At 39.1% G+C, this 15732-nt stretch overlaps 1 long non-coding RNA gene across 1 annotated transcript; it reads left to right on the top strand.

Annotated features, from left to right (window-relative positions):
* The first annotated feature begins 10300 nt into the window (after positions 1–10300).
* LOC108166725 (uncharacterized) lies at positions 10301–12818 on the top strand. The gene is made up of 3 exons (XR_001777077.1): positions 10301–10727; positions 10812–10850; positions 12732–12818. It is a non-coding gene; the product is annotated as an uncharacterized LOC108166725 (long non-coding RNA).
* The last annotated feature ends 2914 nt before the right edge of the window (positions 12819–15732 follow it).

Here is a 15732-nt window from a genome sequence, read left to right as displayed (position 1 = left end):
TATGYCATCCTATGACAAAATGTACATGTTGCAATAGAAATAATTTAACTTTCTGTCTTATTTAGGCAGGAAAATATGTTMACCTTTACCAAATAGGTAACACTTAAGACTACAGTTTGTAGTTTAAACMTGATGCCAGTTTATTTAAACAACACATCAAATTATTTTTGCTSTTATTCTGTAAAAGAATCATTAGATAAATGTCTTGCTGCAACAAAATCTGGAGAATTTTATCTTAACTTAGCTGAACTTAATCCAAACACAGAGAAGCAATGAATGTTCTACTTTCTTTTATGCACCCAGAAACAACATACTCACAGGAAAGACAGATGTCAGACGCACTCCCAGACAGACAGACATTTGAATCAATCAATATCCTTGTCATTAAGTAAAGTCTCCTTCAAGTTCACACGTTCTCGGGGGCGTCTGCAGCCGGCTGCTCATTTTGTCCAGGGGAACTCCGCTGACCCCTGAGCCACAGCACGGGATTGTCCTGATGCAAATCAGGAGGGGGAACCAATTCATCGTCGCACAATTCGATTAGACATCTGCATATTGAGCATCTGCACACAACGAAAATCTGCCAATATCTGTCCCTCCATCCCCCCACCGGCCCCCAGTGGGGTAAGCACCCCATGACCCCGAGGGCAGCCCCCTGTCCCCGCTCCAAACCCACCGCCCTCTGTCTCCYCCTCTTGTCCCCTCCTGACCCTGTCAGGCCCGGCTACAATACCTGACCCCGCCCCAGAGACGAGACGAGTGGAGTTCAAGGTAAATATCCTTTTCTCTGTAGCCGTCTGCCCGGGCCTGCGTGGCCCCTGTCCGGCCCTCGTCCAGTAATCACATGCACCGCTCTTTTTCCACACTTTTTCACCCAAACAGACAGATGCTGAAAATGTTTTTTTCACAACAACCTCCTTTAGGAGGACACATCTTAATGGCCTGCCTTCAAAATGAAGGTTTTCCTTTCTTTTGAGAGTTTCCATTGTAAGTAGCTCCCATTCAGAAATCCTAGCCACTCAGACTATTTCCCTCCTTTTTTCATCACTCTCATTCATTCATCTGGTTTCTTTTCAGCATTCAGAAGGGATGCAAGCAAGTCAAGAAGTTTAAAAAATATGCTTAGTAACATAAAATAAAACTGGAATAAGGTAGAGTTAAACCAGGATTTCAGGTTTTTCATTAGAAAAAGCAAAATGAGGTTTAAAAGCACTGGTTCTGTTTGTTTAAATCATATATTATTATAATATTTAACTCTATGTTGTTCTAAAATATATGGAGGGATGTAATGTGGTTKCATCTTCKTGACATGGATGTGCAACAGAAACTGAAAACTCATGCAAACACCTCTGTGTGATTTCTGATAAAGAAACTTAACACAGGCAGTGATGCATCTCCTATAATCTACCTGAGATGGTCAAAGTTTTGCAGGCGCTTCAGGAATCACCCAGCAACCAAATCAGTCTCTGCTGGTTTGAAAGAGAACTTCTTCACTGAGACAAATTAGCAATCAACAWGGAGAGAGAGAGAACAAGTCAATGTGACTTTTATATCTGTTAAATAACATCCAGTGTGGTTATTTTATGAGCTCGGAATAACAGCAGTGATAATGTTTGTACAATCATCTGAACCAGAGGGAAGCTGCTTGTTTCYAACAAATCTGCTTGAAAATGTTTAAGAAAATTAGGCAACATAGTTTATTGTTTCCCATGTTGTCTTCTTTAAGAATAAGAGAAAAAGCACCAAAAAGCAATAAAATGGATAACAAAGCAAGTTAGATTCCTACTGCTGAAAAAAAWTATCAAGTCATATTTTGTCAAAATCTTAAGCTTAGATAAATCAAACAAATTGTCACAAAATGAAACATATTTAAGAATTTAAGTAAATACACAATCTGTAAACAATAAAGAGTCAAAAATCATATTAGTTTTGGAAGCAGCAGAAGTTCAGCTGCATGTAGTTATGAAGACAATGTTTCCTGTGTGGAGGTGGGAGATAATTTAGGAGGGATCATGCAAACACTTCATTAATTATGATGAGGAACTTCAACAGAAACCCTTTCTCTCTAGAAAACACCTGACTGAACATTGTGAGTTTAATAAAATATACATSGTTTTCTTTCATACTATGTCTGAAATAAAATTTTAACTATTTGGTTACTGTTTCAGGAAAACCAGGAACTGAACTCATTACTGCCATGTGTATAGACAAACCTAAACACACAAAGCACTTGGGAGGCAAATACCAGCTTGGTAATGCCTTCATAAAAACCTTCACACAAGTTTTTGTTTCCARGAAAATGTCTGAATTAAAGTCAAGGCTGAAAGTGTGAATTGCAGCAGAGTGATAAAATAAATTTGAATGGTTAAGCTTGGGTGATTTTATCAACAGTGTTACGTCCAACTGAAATCTGCTGCAAGCTGGCAAAACCATTTCCTAAACTGTACGTTTATTAAAAGCAAAGCAAAGATACTGACAGTTTAGGAAAAATACATCACGAGAGTTTTTCCAATAAAGAAACAAAGCATTTCATCAGGCTATTTAAGTCATTGTTAAGAATTATGTGACGATTGACACAAAAAGGATTTCAGTCGCCTTAAGATCTTGGCTGAAACCAAGAGGTGGTGGAAAACCTATAAGGATCTTGGCTGAAAGGACCAGCATGACTCTTACTCATTGCCTGACTGCCACCTTTGGTTGCAGCAAGTGGCTGCAGGTCATTTTCAACCCATTTCCACTTCATACCATTATAGTTTTCGATGTTTCCATTTATTGGATTCCACCAATAAATTGCTGCGAGGAAATATGTTTACATGTTTCCAACAATGAGGATCTACCTGGAGGTCAACAATAATTATTACGGTTTCATCAGGGTTCCCAATCTGTCATGCAATAAGAGTCAACTGATTGGGAAGACTGGGGATCAGAACCTATAAGGAAATATTGTGCAAATTAAAGAATCAACAAGATAATGTACAGTTGTATTAAATTGTACTTAATRAATTATGTCTATTATTCACAAAAATACTAAACTACAGTGAAAAATTAACTGACAGTCTATGGTTTGTCTACATGGGTAAAGAAAGCAGRAAGCGACAAAGTGAGACAAGATGGGCATATTAACTGGTGATGGGACGATCTGACCTAATTAAGTTTTCCTAGTATTACTCTCTCTGTTAACTATTTGACTTAGTAAACATTGGGACTCCTCATGTCACAAACCTATGGATCTCATCTTAAGTCTCCACTGGAGAAATGGTCAGAGCTTCAAGTTTTCCTCTGAGCAACATCACATCATCACCACCCAACCGGCCCAGACTGCTTACCTCCTTCCATAAGAGTCACTCAGATCCTCCATTCTGACTTCATTCACCATAAATCACCTGTTTGCTCTCCTTCATTCACCTTCACATATTTGTAAGCCAAAGAACTCCAGAGAGCTGCACCTACCTATCAGTCATCCACCAAAGCCACTTTGAACACATCGGCTCCTTTCCTGGCATCAGAAGCCACAACAAAGCTCCGGCTTCTCGACAATTACATGTTTTAGTATTTGACTTTAACAATAACGCTGTTTCTGCATTCTGGTCAAGTTCAYATTTCAAATATTGGCTTAAAATTATTCAAAGACACATTTTCAACACCGAGGATCTGTAGAAAAAGAGCATGGTAAAAAGCTCTAAATAACAAAAACAACTTCTGGGACTTAATGCATCATTTCCGATAACCCAGTCAAGTGAAAGGTTTTTKGAATATTTTCCTTTCTTATAAGATATTTCAAGTCTTTGTTTTACACAAGATGAAACCATGTTGGGATCAGTAGCCCATAGACTGAGCTGTTCTCTCATCTGCTTACCAGTCAGACAGGGGGAAAAAGTTCCTTTGAAGGTAAGCAAATTGTTTTTATTAGTTAATGTTTTACTTTGTTAGTGGTGTTTAATGATTTATTATCTTAGATTTGTCTCCATGTTAAAACATTTTATACACCAATGTTCTACGATTGGACATCAAGACTGAGACATAAATCCCAAACTTTCGGCTTGCCGGTGCAAACGTGTTCAACACCTTCTCTAAAACATGCAAAAAAATATTTTATGCTTTTCTGCTAATATGTGCTTTTGATGAGTTTGTACCTAGTCTTCCTTTTTCTTGGCAGGAAGTGAGTGTCAGCAGCTCTTGGTCATAAAACTGGTTTTGGTCGCGCTCCCAGAGTTCTGTGGTCGGGGAGARGACAGAGAATCTCTGTGTCACTCGGTGATGGCACGGGATGTGAGGCGATCGCTGAGAATGTCAATAATTGCTCAAACTGAGCACGATCTGATGAAAGTTCAATAGAACATCCTGATTATCAGAACCAGAATGGTAAAACAGAACATTTTAATCATTTTAAAACAAAACTATTGATATAGATCATACTCAAAAGAGTTCCACTTCTTTGTCAATAGTAGTTRAATACGGAGATATTCGAGAACCACGACTGTTTATGATTTTTTGAGGAGTTCATATTTTCAGTGATGATAAAACTATAATGGAAGAAAACTACGCTGCCAGTTCTACTTTTAYCATAAAAATAATCTGGTCTTTATCAGATTCTAAAATTATTTCAATTCATACTCAAGTATACAAAACAACAAACCAATGATTCCACCATGAAGGCAACAAAGAGGAAGCCAAAATGTTAAAACTGTGTTCACCYCAAACGTCCCAGAGATGCACAGAATGTAAAAACCACAGGAATTAATGGGGGTGTACTTTCTTTTTATCATGACTCTACTGAAGGCAATGCTGTAAAATTACAGAGATACATTGAATATTGTTTGTTGCTTTATTAAGATGTAGTTCATTGTAACATTATTTTATATTCCAGARATAGAACAAGCCAAGGAAAGCAAGAATTATATAATCCAAAACTAGAAATATGACAATTAAAAAGAAAKTAAGCCAGATGCACATATTGAATATTACAYACATAAAGTWGAATTAAAAACACCAACTTATTACACACTACTCACTGCACATGATGTGATGCTTCAATGTGAAACATTGATGCAGCAATGCCTGCAGCCTCATCAATATTTGATCCTGTTAGGTGAATTGTAATCAGTTAATCAGTTAAAAGAAGCTTTAAATAGGAGCAGATTGACAATGGATTTAAGAGTCTAACTGAGGGTTTTTATACTTCTGAAAAAGTGAAATATTGTCAATCGACAGGCAGTGAGCTGATTTTTGAGTTAAGAAGAAAAAAAAGAGAAAGGAAACTGCTGATGGATCCTAGAACACATCAGGGGAAACGAGACAATTTCCAGTTACCTTTCTTTGTGTCAGTYCAATTAAGGCAAAGTAATGAAACCAGCTTTGCTCTCCTAAATACAATCAGTCCAGAGAAATCCCCAGTAAAGAATGGATGAAGCACCTTCTTTTGTTTCTCTTCACCTCAACTCAGAACTTCTATAATCCATCTTCAGTCAAACTGACAGGAGTATTTTAATAACTTACTGGCAAGACGTTTTACTCTAAGCAGTTTCTCTGGGTCCTGTAAATCCTGAACAAGGTTGAAGCTGCCAAATGTAACTAATGTCTAAACCTTGATATATCTAGTTTTTAAGATTTCTTTATTCAGTTGGACCTTTTCTTTGACGGCTCTGGTTCCGTCTTTGTCTCAATACCTGGACCATCTGGACTGAATTTTATGCAGCACTTTTCTAGTCTTACTCACCTCTCAAAGCGCTTCACACCAGAGCCACATTCACCCAGTCAAACTCACTAATGTGCACACAGAAAAGTAAGATTGATCTGATTTATCTCAAAAACTGATTGAGTTGTCAAAATAGCTGTCTGTCCGTTTTATCTGCTGGAACTTGAGGTTCAACGTTCCCCCATCGGGATATATTTGTAGCTACATCGCAATATTCAAAAGCCTTTGTCCCTCATCCTATTGCTGGGAGCTGCGTCTCAGGGCTCGTGGACAAAAGATGTCAAACGGAGCGTTGGACTTGGCCTGCCATGTCCTCCTGAGGCTGCTCCTAATCCTATTAATATGGCCTGTGGAGGGGTATGGATCCTGCACTCCCTTCATCCCTGAAACTATTAAGGTTTAAGGGGGGACCAGTGTGTTTACACTGTGCAATGTGCGTGTGCGTGTGTGTGTGTGTGTGTGTGTGTGTGTGTGTGTGTGTGTGTGTGTGTGTAATTGCATTGTAAGCGCCTTCTTATCCACGTTGTCATAATGTGTTATCCACTGATGCGGCTCAGCGTTTGCCGTCTCTTCATTTCGCCATGGAGCAGGTAGACATTTCAATCTTTAGCCTTTCCCTGCTGCTCTACATGTCAGTGCTACCTGGTCTGGTCATTACTCAGCTCCAGCATCTCTAAAAACACAATTTAAAAGTGACAAAAACACATTTTTGTTTAGAGCTGGAAACAGATCACCAAATATCTCTTAAAATTTTTATTACATAATTAAGCCAAAACTGCAGTATTATTTTACCCTATGATGCATATTGATTGAATACTTTATAAAAACATTCTCCACYGTCCTTTCCACAGCTGCATCTAGGCAGGTAACATCTCATCCACTGCCTCATTTTTTTAATCTGCATTTTCCTCTTGGGTCACAGAAGAGCTGGAGTCTGTCCAGCAGTCAGCTGCCAAGAGACATGAACCGTGGAGACCATCCCATTAGACCTATATTTCATACGTCCTTGAGTTTCTTATTTTAGAAGTATGTTGTCTAATATATTCCTTTTTTTWAATAAAACCAATAAATATGTCTAAAATCAAATAAATCAGATGTTTACAGTCTGTAATTTTGAAGTATTTATTAAACAATAATGCCACATCTATGTCATCGTAACCTKATCTGCAAATAAAACCAAATTTACTCAAAGTTTTTACCTGAACATGTTGGAGAGGATAGAGACAAAACTAAAAAGCATAACAAAAAGCAGAGAATGAAGGAACACATACAACATGTCTGAATGTGTTGTATTTATACCACATAACTAAAGATAATTTATACTGTCTCCTGATGGTTCCGTAAATCCAATTGGACCAGAGAACCAGATCTGCTCCACTGACCTACATCAGCTGGCGAATTCATACCTGCACCAGACAAATCAGAGCAAAGTTTTTATGCAAGTTRTAATGTTTTTCTGCCAAAGACCACATTTTAAAATACAAACTAATAACAAGAGAACAATCATCACTGGTAAAAATCTCATATCACTTAGGATGCATTCAAACTGCTTCTTCAGTGGTGGAATATTTATTTACAATACCACTTCCAGTCATTTTAAATACAACAATTGAGTGCAGAAAGTTGGATAGTATTTGATTAAATGTTTTTTTTGTGTGTTCTTCATACATTAATACTGTTAAGGTCAAGGCTTCAGGAAGGCCAGGCCAGAAGCTAGATGATGCCTGATTTACCATCCTCAACCTGTTTGGWTGTGTGTTTGGTATCAGTATCTCGGTGGAACAGCAGACTACCTCCAACTTTTAACTATCTAACAGTTTAATATAAAAGTAGTCCTTCTTCTTCATTATTCCACTYTGTTCAAAGCTCCACCATACCAGATATTTGGCTCTTGTGTGCATGAAGGCCTCACATTGACTTTTTCAAATCTCAGTCTCTGTCACTCTTCAGTATAGATCTCTGGTTTRTCCATGTGGGCAGCATTCATTTCTTTTCTACTGATTTCCCTTTCAAACCACATTGATGTTAAACTCACTTCACTATAGAGAGTTAGGATGTGGTTCCAGCAGCTCCAGTTTATGATAGGCCAGAGTTTTGGTGTTTCCTGAATTGTTCCTATAAATTCTCATCAATTTCTTTTCCCCAAAAAATAAGAACTTATGTCACATAAGTAAAGAGTTTACATTATTTAAAGTTTCAGCCAAACAGGACACATCAAAACTTTATACTGAATGTAATACACATTGAAAATCTGTGGACAGTGTTTAATCTGATCTGGTTAATAAAACCAACTAGTTTATTTAATTTCTTGCAACTTTCCAAGAATATTTATATAAAAAAACAGGTGKATGAATTCACTCTCGTATGTAATTCTTAATCTGTATGGATTGGARAAAAATCCTTATTAGATTCAAACTTGTACACTCAGCTCTTCTGTTTGAAAAGTATTGTAGTTATTTTTATTGTCACCTTTAAACACTGGAGAAAAAAAGGTTTCAAATACCTTTTTTCTCCAGCCCAATGAAACACTTCAAACACTGTTTCTCCAGCACAAAACCCATTAAGCCGTCAAATACAAACTCTGTTAAGGAAAATAATACATGACTGCTGGTCTGTGTGCAGTTATTTTTGTGTCCACAGCCACAAAAAAGAGAGACTGTTTCAAATCAAAAAGATTCAGATTCAACGTTTTGGCAGTTTTATGAAAGTCTATGGGACTTTGTTCCATGTAAGGATCTGATGGCGGCTCTTTCCCACCTTCAGCCCATGATTTTGATTCATTACCGCCTTCAGTTTGTTCCATTGTCTCAAAAAGGTTTTGAGCACAAAATGACCAAACTGAAATGCTGTCAAAAAGGCTTTGTTTGGTCTGGGTATCGAACCCACGGCGGCCACACAGACAGACACACACAGCCGTCCACGCAGTCACATTTGCACGTACATTGACTGGAGTCAATTGCCTGTCAAATGCTTTGCGCGATTAGACATCAGTAAGGTAGAAGGCCTAATGGAGGGGAGCCCCCCACCCAAAGCCTGGACACTGTGGGGGCCCCGCTCTGTGAAACCTTCTTCCACCCTTCACCCCCCTTCTTTTTCATCTCACCGCCCCAGTTCAATGTTAATGTCCAGTGGTGTCCACTCTTCGGACGTCTCCCTCCAGAGCAGAAAAACCAAGAGAAGAAAAGGCGAAAAATGAGAAAGAGAATGAAACTTTCCCTCCTTCTTTTCTCACCCTGATCGCCTCTTGTGTGCTGTCCAGCTGGCTGTGACCCCTGACCCCCCGACCCTCACTCCTGACCCCTGGACCCGTTCCCACGCCACGCCTTTTTGTGTCCACCTCACCATGGCAACACCTTGGTCACCGCTGCTACCACGGTAACAGATGGACAGAGGCCTGGAAATAACTTCATTCAGCAGAAGGGACAATCTGCCCTCGCTACCCCCACCCCCTTCAGTCCCCAGTTTTTAACACACACACATACTTATACACACACACACACACACACACTCAGAGCGCCCCAACCCAACTTTGACACCTCCTGCGCCACACTCGAACACCCCAATCCCTTTGGATCTCTTTCCTCAGCAGGAGCCTGTGGGTATCAGGCCCTGATAGAGTCATTAACACAGAGATCGCAGATTTATCCTGGCATTTACACGGACATACATGGAAATAAGGATAAGTATCATTTCATCTGAAAAGCGCATTAAAAGAACCCCAACGTTGCCCCYATATCCAGATTTACATCGCTGCTTTTGATGGGTTAGGGGGTGGGCCAACTTCTTAGCGGTGTTGTAATTATCTCTCTGCTTCTTTTATTAGCTCTATTGTTTTCTCACATCCTCGGTTGTGATGAGGGGTTCGTGGAGGGGGGATGAGTTGTAAAGAGACAAAACTGAGCAGCAGGGGACCTGTTTGCCAACTCAGAGACAAATGACAAAGTTAATAGAATGGCTGAGGAGCTCAATAAGGTGCAACAAGAAAATGAACTGCAACACTTTAGTGCTAATCAGTAACTAACCTCCAAACAAGACTGCATGTGTCAGGCCTCCATTCTTTTTTCTTTTTCTCAGAGAACATCTCCCAAGCTGAGACAGGGAAAAGATTAAAGGGGTATTGTGTGATTACTTGTCCTTTATGGGGAAGGYTCATGCAGTTAAAACACTTTTTGTCTTTGTAAAAAGAACTATACTCCTTTGGGTGCCATCTTGTACTTCCAGCCAAGAGCAAACAAACAGTGAACAGATAAAACGKCACCTACAGACTCTGACGTCGCTCAGCTCAAGAACACAAAATGATTTTGAACTTTTGACAATGTMAAAATCAATCAATATGAGACTTTAGTTTAATAATTTTTATGATTTATTTGGAGTTTTTRTAGAAATTTTRTTGAATACCTCAAATTAGTTCATTCTTAMTTAGTGGGACCAACTGGTCYGAGGGGCTTGCAGGTGGGGGGAGGGTGGTCACCATAAGTATCCATCAAAAGACTGACCACTGAGGCGAAATCACACAAGCGAAGCCACTTATTCAATTTTTCGTATCCCCCTTCCATCCCTGCATGCATCTGCATCCCACTATCTTTTCCCTCCACCCCACCTCCCTTCCTGTGTCCAGCACCCCCTGATTTTACCCTGCACCCCCCATTTCTCTCCCTCCCCTCTGCCTCTCGCCCAATTCATTGTACCAAAGGAGATTTTCTCCATTGAGGCCCAGTCTCTTAGGTAACCCCAGCGCTGCATGAAATGAGGGTAGAGAGAGAGCGAGAGACAAGGAATGAGTGAAAGAAGAGGGAGAGAGAGGCGAAAGAGGGCGGGGAAACCAAGAGGAAATGTAAAGGCGGAGGGTGGGCCCGACAGAAAGGGTTGAAGAAGGAGAGGGAGAAGGATGCAGGATCAGAAGAGGCAAAAGCAGAGAGAGTGAAAGATGGAGAAGTAGGACAAGTGCGGTCAGACGTCGACAGCGATGCAGCTAAAATTCGACCCRCAACRGAGGGAGGATGGAATGGAAGAGAGGATGTCGGTCGCACATGTAAGGATGAATGATCGGTGGTTGAGAGGGACTTTATGGCGGGCTTTTTGCAGAAATTCTTGATCCAGATTTTACGTCCCACAGGGTCTTAATACCTGGCACTACAAGCCTCCTTTCCTTTAGGTAATACATCTTTTTTGTCACTTTTAAACAGGGCACCGAGCATTTTCAGTGCCTGCAGACAAGTGCGAGGCAGAAAAGTTTAGGCKTTCAGGCCTTTTTCATTCCAGCAGGATCAGTACTTGTTGTAAAGGAGGAGGTTAGGAAAATGGAGCAAAGAGTTTATGAAAATTGTTCAGAATGCAAAACAAATTCTTTCTGTTAATGCATAAGTRAAGGTGAACTTTACTTAGACTTTATGGACTTCATTAGGAAAAGATAATTGAAATGTTGTAAACTTACTATTACAATGCTGAAACATACCATATCTATGCTGYAGGACTTAAGAAAGCATTTAAGAGGTTCCACTTTGAATTTATTTTTTCAACAAAATGAAAGATTTTCTGGCWCTAACTGCAAACTTTATTCTGAACACAGGCTTAAAACTTTAAGGAACAASCTCGCTGAGTTGCTGCCATCCTTTGTGGCCATGCTACTCTGCACCTCAATGGTGGGCACACAGCACATGGGGTTCGGATGAATAGGCCAGGCCTCACCAAAGACCGCATCATTTGGATAAAGACGGAGTCCCACAGAAAGAGAGAACGCCTAACAGAGCAAAGCAGATAAAGAGAAAATGTTGCATTCGGCAAATCAGATTAGAGCGAGTCACGGTTTTACTTTTTAATTCTCAAGCAKCCCGTTACTCCACCCTCACTTGATCTAACTTGGGCAAATTTTCTACCCCTGCTGCTTATGTGCTTGATAATCAGGTGCACAACTGCTGTGCTGAGTTATCATCTCAGGCTTTTGTCCTCTTTGATCCGTGTGACCGTTGGGGGGGACCCACTCCTTCTTTTGTGCAAGGTCACAGCGCTGGCTCCTTTAGGACGGGCCTGCCCCCGGGTGGTGACCCCTTCGTTTATCATGGTGTCACCGGCTCAGAATACAAGCATGAGTTAGCGCTTTTTCCCTTTCTCTTTCTCGGGCTTATTCTTGGTTTTTTCAGGTCTTTCTTTTTTTCCACCCACAATTGCTGACCTGAAGGCCACGGATAAAACACTGCTTTGAACCTTTTTTCTCAGCAAGTGGACAAACTGATATTTTGGATCCTCTCCCAGGCCTTGGTGGCTTGGTGACTTAAATCACTAAATCAGCTCTGCACCAACTGCCACACAACCAGGCGATGCACCTGCCTCTTCAAGAATGTGAGTCCTCTAATGACCAAAGGAGACGTGGAGGTCTGGAGTTGATTGTCCAAACGCAATTCTTGCGTCTGCCTTTGTGAAACCAGGAGTTGTGGATGGACATCACGCCCCTGACCTCCGAACATCAGCGAGGGACAGACCACCATGGATGGGATCAAACTCAGCGGCTCTGTGGGTGGAAAAGTGAGGCGCAGAAAGACAAACAGATAGAGGGAGAGTGCTATTGAACCAGGCAGAGAGTGTGAGTTTATGTAAATCTAAAGCCTTCAAGAAACCCATCTGACATTTTTGCAAGTCATCCTGAAGGTWTTCTTAATAAGACCGRCGCAATTTTGAGATTTGATGCTCTAGAAGCTTTTCATCAAARTTTCTTAAGCTTAGTTTTAATAGAATATTGCACTTATGTTGAGAAAAGCTAACAATGTTTCGTGGCAACATGTACAGGAAGTGAAGAGGAAGTCACCTGATTTRTCTAAATGCAACTTAAACATCACCTTTGTATCTATGCTAAGCTCATATTTTTTTTTCCCAAAATGAAAAGCCTTTTGAAAACATTAATGTTTCTCATTACAAAAGATGCGATCCAGCTTCAGTTGAGAGGGAAAATTAACTCCAATTAATTGAATATCTGCTAACTTTAATTGCTTCTTTCACACAGGTGKCATGTCTAATTGTTCCTACTCATCTTGCTCTGCAGATCAGGAGAGTCCCCCATGTTGGAAACAAGGTTAAAGTCTTTGAGGTGCAGCAAGAAGCTGAATAGTTGAATGTGTCCGGCTCACACTCCAGCACTGAAGTCTAAAGCAGGTCTTGCTAAATTTGCACTGGAAAAGGGTAAAGTGACAGAAAAGGAGAATGAATGGGGATTTGGAATTTGTGTGTGTGTGTGTGCGTGTGTGTGTGTGTGTGTGTGTGTGTGAGTGTGAACTCACCCTCTCTGTGTTTGCTCCTGTGAATTTGCTTCTGTGTGTGTTTTCCTGTGTTTGACAAAGTTCAGGGGGGAGGCAGACCTGGAGAAAGAAAAGGGAAAATGAGAGCAAGTGAAGGATTTGAATGAGGTGCAGAAAGAGTGGGGGGAGAGGCAGATTTTTGGAGGGAAAAAGAAAACCAGGAACCTTGAAGTTTGTGTGGCCAGATTGTGTGCTGCTTCACAGCACGAGRAGCGTAAATTGGTGAGATTTATAGATTGAAGCTGCAGGAAGCAACATTGCAGTCTGGGAAATATGTATAGAGAAAGAGAAAACGCGAGAGAGGGACAGAGCGGGAGAGTTAGAGGGCAGAGGGAGATCAAGAGCGAGGCTGCATTAATATGCTAATGTCCTGAGTGAATGCACAACAGGCCCACTGACCAGGCTAATCACTAGTGGACACACACTGGGGCTAATCCCTAACACAGCACTGACACACACATGCGTGAGGCACAAATGCACATATTTAGATAGTGACATCTTCAGCATTAATTAGTGTTTGTTTGAAATGCAAGAAATGGACAGGTTTGGGTTCAGTTTTTGAAATTGCAATTTGATTTCTAGATAATATTACGAGATGTAACTAATTGCTTCCATCAGTAAAATAACAATGTTTTAAGGTTTTCCTTGTTCTAGATGTGACTGAATACAAAAWGCTTAAGAAGCATCAACACAAAAGGATGTTACATTTCCATAGTAATATAGTATATATTCCATATATGGCATATATGGAATATATACTATATTACTATACGGGTCGAAACATTTTAGTCTAGCATAGCTGAAAAAAAAATGCCATCGTCTGTTAAAATCTGGATAAATGTGTAAAGCTAATATGATAATTATTAAAAAATTCAAAATGATGTAAAACATGAAGATAAAGCTATTCTTTTCSTTGCATTTGAACTTCAGTAGCTTTCATTTGCTTTAAAATATTATTTTATGTACTTTGTTTTAAAATCTGATACTTTTGTACTATTACTTACATGTTTTCAAAATAAAGTGATTAAAAACAACATGTCAAGATTYGTTCTGGGTTTTTGCTCCCTGCCTTTTTCTGTTCACTTAAAAAAAATCAATAAAAACTGATAAACCCTTTTCTGTCTTTATGGAGGAGAATGACAAAAAATAATGGCCATATTTATGGTCTGAATTTAAAGCCTTTAAAAAGTAGCTGAGGCTAACATTTAACATACATTTAGCTTAAGGATTAGTAATTGGGTTTGCTTATCTGTTAAAAACATGGTGTAATAAATTCTGAGAAGGAAGTTAAATATTTCTTATAAATAGTGCTATGACATAATTTTATCCACAATTATTTTTCCCAAAAATAAAGTTTTGCATTAAGCTTTATAACATCCCACGCACTTCCTTCAAATTTCTTCAAGAAATTAGAGGATAAAAGTAATTCAATTTTAATAAATAAAATAAAATTGCGTTTATTCATCTGGGTTTTAGGCTTTATTTATCCCTGGAACTGTAAGCTTGTCAGTTTTATGTAATTGTAGTACCATGTCAGGCCACTTGGGGGTGATAATGTATTTGAAATCTCYATTAGGAATATCCTGCAAAAGAACAAAAAAGTTATGAAGAAAAACACATCCAAAAAAGACGTGAGCTGTGTTATTAGACATGTGTATTAACAGAAGGAAAATAAATAAATGAATAAAAAATCTGATGTAATAATGAACTTAGCTGCTTGACATAAGCATTTATTTTGTGTGAGATTTTTTACTGAATAAATCTTACTGTGACATGACCAACATTTGTTCATTTTTATTTAAAAAAAATTATTTGCATGAATTCTATATTAGTGTCATATTTTCAAAATGCTCACTTTTAAATTTAATTACACAGAAAACAGACTTTTCTTGTATGCTCTTCTATAWACAGTTCATTTGTTTGGAATATGTTTGGAAAAAAATAGGTCATTATTTGCACAGATGAGGAAATATCCAGTGCAAAACTTGTTCCAAAGAGAACAGTTGCAATCCCTATGAAAACCAAAACATCTAATTTAAAAGCAGAAAGTGAAGACTTTAAACATATGTTGTTGAGCTAATAGAAAAGGGACAAAAATACCTTACAGATGTACCTAAAAGTGGTTTTATTTGGTCCCACATAATGATAATTACACAATAAACAGTTCCGTCATTTTTGTAGTAAAACYATCATTCAGCGTTGTCATTGCAGCTCCTTATGACTGATAGTACATAAAAATATTCAGCAAAACATTTGTGCAATTTATAGTTTTTCAGGTTTTTAAGCAGAGATGCTGTGTTGATCTGTTTTGGTTACTATTTGGTAAAATTAAATATGTTTATTTTTTATTATTATTATTTCAATATTAAACACAAAACCAAAGTAACCAGTATGGATTAAATCATGTCATTTATGTGTTTACTCAGCAGTGATTATCAGTAATATTGGTGCAATAAAACTCTTGAGTATTGCATAAGAGCACACACTGGTACAAGCAATAACGAAACTGATGAACTCACCAATGTCCGACAATAACCTTTGGAGCTACTAAAATGCAAAGCTGAACTTGTCTTGACCTCCTGACCTCTTGCTCTGGATGTGTCTCCCTCGCTCAGAGACGTGAGGCGCATCATGACCACACAGCCCCTCTCCGAAACCAGGGTGCTCTGTTGCTGTTGCAGTGATTTTTCGGGGCCAATGTTCATCTGTACAGGAGCACTAAGCCAAATCCTCCACCATCATCATGTT

The sequence above is a fragment of the Poecilia reticulata genome, linkage group LG11, assembly GCF_000633615.1.
Source record: "Poecilia reticulata strain Guanapo linkage group LG11, Guppy_female_1.0+MT, whole genome shotgun sequence".
Classification (NCBI taxonomy): domain Eukaryota; kingdom Metazoa; phylum Chordata; class Actinopteri; order Cyprinodontiformes; family Poeciliidae; genus Poecilia; species Poecilia reticulata.
Note: the sequence above shows the minus strand (reverse complement) of the source record. Positions and strands in the feature narration are given on the sequence as shown.